The following is a 7311-nucleotide window of genomic DNA, read 5'->3' on the forward strand; positions in this document are numbered from 1 at the left end:
GCTGATATTCTGCTACTGTTTACTCCCACTTCAAGCTTATTTTCTTTGTTTTGTTGCTGTAATCAGTTACATTTTCAGACCCTTTCACTACTAGAAAACGAATTTATCAGAACGGTTTTTGGGCAACGGTTCTGTAACTGTTACAGTAGATCATATTTTGGAACGGTTTTGACCGTTCCAATACAGTAAAAAGGCTTATGGCACACTTTTGATGAATAACCATTCCAATAGTGTAGTAACCGTCACTATAAGTAAAGATATGGAAACGGTATTGAAATGCGATACGATAGAATTGTTTGTGGGAATAGTTTTGTGAAATAAAAGGCTATCGGGACGGTTTAGTTTTCCCTCCTTACTTTCCCTCCTAGGTATTCATTAAAACACAAACATAGAGGACCCAACTAATATATTAATAACTCTAAAATATAAAAACAACCTAGAACACGTCGACTTCAGCTAGCGACTCCCCCAAAATCTCAAATACTTGTCTCTCTCTATTCATCAACCTTGAACACATCGACAAACTCTATCGACCAGCTCCAGTGAAGGACGATAACTTCCGGTGAAGGACGACCATTATCGGCTAACATACCGCAATCTCCGAGGTAGGCTATCAGTTTTTTACCCTGTTCGATGTTTGCTATCACTGTTCCGTTATCGCTTTCTTCTTCCCTAGTCTGAAAATTTATTTCATTGCTCCTTCTATTTTCTTTCTTTGATAATATTTATGATAAAATAATTATTTTGCTTCTGTTTTGTTTGTATTATACGATATATTTTCTGATTTTTAGTTTGAGAAATTGGGGGATTTATTTGTTAGGTTTTGCTTTTTTTGTTAGAAACCATGAGATTTCCCCTTGTTCGATGTTTCCTATCGATGTTGCTGTCTTGTTCGTTATTCTGAAAATCGTTATTCTGTATTATACGTGTGAACGCATGGAGTAAATTTTGTTGACAAATGCTATTGATGCAATGGCTCGTGGAGTATACTTTGGAGTTTGCCAATTTTCCCCCAGAAAAGTTTCAGCCTTTCTTCTGAGTTTGCCAATTTTTAATAAGGCAATGGTTTTCTTTGTTATTTATGTTATCTTCATTCTTTTTTCATGAATTGTTTATGAGGAATCAAAACTTCTATGATGTAGAGCAGCAGTATACTTTTTGTGACATTTGATTCTATATATGTTAATCAAAGATAGGAAAGATAGTTCATATTGATTACATGGTTTTCTAATTAATGCATTTGAAGAATTACGGTTGGTTTAGTTCAAAGAAAGACTTATGGTCTAACCCATGAATGTGCACAGAAATGCTATACTTTATGGTTAATCAATTAAGTAAGTTTTCACCACCTTATCTGTCAAATGATTGATAGTCCAAGCAACAGGGTTTAAGAAATCATTCTTTCCTTTCTTTCTCCATTTACTTCTCAAAAGTTGTGGCCTCCAATTTCTGTTAATTGGTTCTATAAAATACTAATTTTTGGCATTAATTTAGCTATAAATACTACTACTGTTAAGGCAATGGGGATGGTTTTTGGATCACTGTTGTAATATTACTAGCATATACTATATTCACTACTTTTCAGCTACTGCTTTGCTAGCTGTAAGCCACGACAAAATTTGGTTTCTTTTATTTCACTCGAGCATATTGCTTGGAATCTTTAGCGGTTCTTGAGATCATGGTACGTGAAGATTTGAGTATTGGTTTCTTGTTGCTATCGTTCAAATTTTTTATCACCGAGTATTTCGGAATTTGTTTGGCTTATTTAGAATAAAGCTGCAATTAGCAAACACTAGTGCACTACTGAAACCTTTGTTAAAATAAGGGCAAACTACCATCCAATAGATCCACATCTATTATATATATAAAATGAAAGTCAGTGTAGGAAGTAAATCAACCCCAAGGATCTTACATGATCAAAAAGGTACTGAAGGCCTAAGCATACTTGGTCACTGTCACCCTCAAATCTTCATTAAGTCTTTGGGTTGAGAAGTTGGATGCGGTTCAGAAAATGACCTCTTCGGTCCTGTATTATAGGAAGAGCTGCCTCAATGAGTCTTCTAAATTCAATTCTCTTCCACTTGGCCAATTCCGCTTCCCACTATGATGAGTTTAGTCACAGTGGAGTAACATGTAAGCCCTAATTGCCTTAAAATATTAACAGAAAAAACATACCTATAGATATTCCATCTCATTTAGATACTGTGTAATGAAGTGTGGGCATTGCTGAAACCACACCTAAGTAATAATTATACGACTTTGGAGTACATGTGTGTGTATGTTTGTTTCCTTGCTCCCTCTATTTGAAGTTTAAAAAAAGTAGCAATATACAGAGAGGTATTTATATACTTCCACCTTGTTGGGGGGGGGGGGGTCGATTCTCCACCTTGTAGTCTCCTCCCAATTCCCCTTCTCCTCCCCTAAGAATAATAAAAAATATTTTTTAAAAAAAGTTCTTGTTCTAATAGCTCTCATCAGTATCCTCGGGGTCTTGCATGTGATTTAGATGTCATCATATAGTGTGTTGGTAATTTATTTGCATCATCATATTTCCATTATGTTATATCTCTTTGACCTCTTAGTTCAATTCCGGAGAGAAACTCTACTGGTGGCAACTTTGCTTTGTCCGTATGGATTCAACTATCTTCTTTCTGGACCCTAGAACTCTCTTGGTATGTTGTATAGCTGTATGCGATTTTAATAAGTTTTCACTTCAAGTAACAACTTGCATAGGAACCAACTTCATGGCTCTTGGGATCGGATGTTGTTGTGGTTGACCCTCCGAGGAAAGGGCTGGACCCGTCATTGGTGAAGGAACTACGGCATATCTCAGCATTGGAACTGAGAACCAATTCATCTAAAAGGTAGAGTGTGACGACTCGGCCGGTCATCTTAAGAAATAATGCCCTGATCCCCTATTAACTACTTTCCCCAAGTCTATTTCTGCTAATTTGATTTGCCGGTATGTTCGGTTTTGAGTTTCGGAGAGTTTTGGGACACTTAGTCCCTGAATGAGAACTTAAGTGCTGGAAAGTTGCCCGTAGTCGGAACAATGTAAAGACGGACTCGAAATGGAAATCTGATGGTTCCGTTAGCTCCGTTAGGTGATTTCGGGGTTGGGAGCATGTACGGAATGTGCTTTGGAGGTCCGTAGCTGATTTAGGCTTGAAATGCCGAAGTTTGAATTTTTTATGTTTCCGGTCCGATAGTGAGATTTTGATCCGAGGGTCGGAATGGAATTCCGGAAGTTGCAGTAGCTCCGTTATGTCATTTGGGATGTGTGTGTAAAATTTCAGGTCATTCGGACGTGGTTTGGTTAGGTATTTGATCGAAAGCGTATTTTGAGGAAAGTTGGAGTTCTTAGGCTTAAATCATTGATTAATTCGAGTTTCCGACGTTGATTTAGGTGGTTTAAGGATTGGTACAAGTTTGAATGATGTAATGGGATATGTCCGTAGGTTTGGTTGAGGTCCTGGGGGCCCCGGGTATGTTTCGGATGCTCAACGGAGCATTTTGGAGTTAGGAGAAATTGCAGAAATTCTCTTCAGCTGTTGCAGACCATTTTCTTCTTCGCGATCGCGTCCCAGATCACGCGATCACATAGATCAATCTGGAGGAGGTCCCAATTCCTTAAACGCGATCGCATGGATTGATTCGCGATCGCGCAACTCTGCCCTTTCCACTTTCGCGTTCGCAGCTTCTCCTTCGCGTTTGCGTAGTGTAAACTGAGTCGGTGGCCCAGAGGCCCATTCCTTCTTCACGTTCGCGTGTCCTCAGACGCGATCGCGTAAGGCCAGATCCTCCTCTTCCGCGATCGCAAGCCTTTTCACGCGTTCGCGTAGGCCTTTTTCCTGGAGCCTTTATTTTACTCTGCGCAATCGTGGCACCACTTTCGCGATCGCGATTCATTAAACACCTGGGCAGTAATAAATATTTCAAAACCGAGGGTTAGCCATTTTTGTCAAAATACAAGCTTGGGAGCTCGTATTTGGGGGAAATTTTGAAGGTTTTTCGAGGGCAACGACTGGGTAGCGAGTCTCTACTCTCTTATGCTTAAAACCCACTAATCTAATCACGAATTCCTCCTTAAGTTTGGATTTTTGAATGAAAAATGGGTAAAACTTCATAGACCAAGTTATTGAGTTTTGAGAGGGTGTTTGACCTCCGATTTGGGAGATTTTTTGTTGGTTAGACACGTGATAGTATGAGGGTTCTTAAAATGTAAAATTTATCCGATTCCGAGACGTTGGCATGAGGGGCATTTTGGTCATTTTACCTAATTTCGCGTCTTGGCTTTAAATTAAATAGTAGAATCAGTTGCTTGAGATGTTATTTATGATATGTAATTGAATTGAATAGCTTTGGGCCATTTGGAGTCGGATACTCGTGGCAAACGTGTGGTTTCGAGTTGATTTTGGGAGCCGGATCGAGGTAAGTGGCTTGTCTAACCTTGCGTAGGGGACCTTCCCCTTAGGATATGATATTGGTAATTGAATGCCTTGTACGTGAGGTGACGAGCGCGTACTTGAGCTAATTGTTGAAAAATCCGGTTTTACTTTAAATATTTAGACTGTGTTTCTTTCTTATATGCTTTATTTTTCGTTGAAATTATAGACTGTGTTAGCTAGAAAAGCATGCTTAGTTGTTCCAATTTGCCTATCTGCTCAAGTTGCCTTGTTTGTACTACGTGAAGCATCTTAGGCTAGAACTACCTGTTGCCTTGTATCTTTGAACTTCATTTCTGGATGTCTTCTTGTTGTGACTGCGTATTTACTTTGGGACTGCGGGTTCGATTCCCGATAGATCCCCCTACATATTTACTTTGGGACTGCGGGTTCGATTCCCGATAGATTCCCCTGCATATTTACTTTGGGACTGCGGGTTCGATTCCCGTTAGATCCCCTGCATATATACTTTGGGACTGCGGGTTAGATTCCCGATAGATTCCCCCTGCATATTTACTTTGGGACTGCGGGTTATATTCCCGATAGATCCCCCTGCACATTGATGAAATGGACTACAGGACGGTATCCTGGGAGATCCTCGTTATTGGCATTGGTATTGAGCTGTTTTACTCTGTGTTGTCTTATTCTCTGAGTGTTAATTGTTGCCTTGTATAACCTGTCTTACTTCATAGATGTACTCATTACTTCTGTTTACTTCATGTTGTTGCAAGATTTATTATTATGCTTATTCTTAGTAGGGTCCTGACCTTCCTCGTCACTACCAAACTGAGGTTAGGCTTGGCACTTACCGAGTACCGCTGTGGTGTACTCATGCCCCTTCTGCGCATGTTTTTCATGTGCAGATCCAGGTACTTCGTCCCAGGGATATCACCCTCGAGGCAAAGAGATCTAGTAGAGACTTCGAGGCACATCTACCACTTTCGCAGACCTGGAGTCTCTATCTTATTCTAGCTTTAGCAGTTAGATTTTCCTTTCATACTTTTGCTTTAGACACTCTGGAGTTAGAGCCGTGTATTACTTTCCGTTAGCTTGTGTTCCCGTGAGTATCCGGGTTTTGGGATGATATTGTAGACTTCCGCATTATTGGGTTGTATATGCCGGGCAGCATTTATATACAGTTACCCTTCTAGTTGTTTAGTTTAATTATTTGTTTCTGTAAGTTATGTTATTTCCGCATTATTAGGCTTACCTAGTCGTAGGGACTAGGTGCCATCACGACATGTTCACGGAGGCGAACTGGGGTCGTGACAAGTTGGTATCAGAGCTCTAGGTTCGTAGGAGTCATGGAACACAAGCCGGTTTATTACAGTCTCGCTGATCGGTACGGAGACGTCTGTACTTATCTACGAGAGGCTATGTAACCGTTAGGAAAATTCCACTTCATTTGATTCCCTATCGTGCGAGATTTTTGACATCACAATCCTAAACTCTTGCCTTGCATTCTCTCACAGATGGTGAGGACACGTGCTACTCGAGATGAACAGGCACCCGCGCCCCCTACTACAGCCGTTAGAGGCCGGGGCCGGGGTAGAGGCCGAGGACGCGCACGTGGTACAGCTAGAGCACCTACGCGAGGTGCCGCCGAGGTAACACCAGCAGATCCAGCCGGAGTTCAGGCATCTGACATGCCTGCGGCTACTACTACTCTAGCTCTTCAGGAGACTTTGGCACAGTTCCTGAGCATGTTTGGTACGTTGATTCAGGCGGGATTGATTCAGGTTGTACCGTCTACTTCACAGATCAGGAGAGGGACCCAGACTCCTGCCGACCCCACTCCAGAGGAGCGAGTTTCCATTGGTCAGGTTCTAGGTGTCATGGCGACACAGCCTGTGGTCCCAGTTCAGCGGGTGGTGAGGACCTCCCTCCGAGTACGGGACAGGTGGGTCCAGGAGAGAGAGGACAGACGAGGTCAGGAGGGAGGGTATAGAGGAGTGAGTAGACCTCGTAGATGGGAGAGACCCGCTGGTCCTTATTTTGGAGGAATAGTACGGCATGGTAGGGGTTTTGTGGGTCAGCCAACGCAGTTTGCAGCTCAGATTTCACGGAGAGTTTCAGGTGTTTAGGGGTCTTGGAGTACCCGTACCGCACAGCTCCCACTGCCATGTCAGTCGCGAGGTTGCTTTGAGTGTGGTGACATACGCCATGTGGTCAGGTATTTCCCTAGACTTGGGAAGAGTACATCTCCACAGACTTTTCGGCCACAGCGCGCCCCGCAGAGTTATCAGGCTATTGTTACAACCCCAGTTGCTACCCCACCTACCCGTACCGAGGCTGTTGCCCCCGATTCTGTCATCATAGGTATTGTCATGTTTTTTTTATAGAGGTGTACCGATTCTATTCGATCTAGGCTCCACTTATTTTTATGTGTCTTCTTTTTTTGCTCCGTATTTGGGTGTACTTTGAGATTCTTTGAGTGCCCCTATTTATGTTTCTACTCCTGTGGGAGATTCTCTTGTTGTGGATCGCGTTTATCGGTCATGTCTGGCTACTATTCGTGGTTTTGAGACCAGAGCAGATTTATTGTTACTCAGCAAGGTTGATTTTGATATTATTTTGGGTATGGACCGGTTGTCGCCCATTATGTTATTCTTGATTGTCACGCCAAGACCGTGACGCTGGCTATGTCAGGTATACCGCGTGTTGAGTGGAGGGGTGCCTTAGATCACACTCCAGTAGAGTTATCTCTTTCCTTAAAGCTCAGCGTATGGTTGAGAAAGGGTGTGCCGTATATTTAGCTTATGTTAGAGATGTCAGTGTTGGTACCCCTTCTGTTGATTCAGTCCCAGTGGTACGAGATTATCACGATGTGTCTCCAGCTGATCTTCCGGGGATGCCGCCCGATAGA

The sequence above is a fragment of the Nicotiana attenuata genome, unplaced genomic scaffold, assembly GCF_001879085.1.
Source record: "Nicotiana attenuata strain UT unplaced genomic scaffold, NIATTr2, whole genome shotgun sequence".
In the NCBI taxonomy this organism is placed as follows: Eukaryota; Viridiplantae; Streptophyta; class Magnoliopsida; order Solanales; family Solanaceae; genus Nicotiana; species Nicotiana attenuata.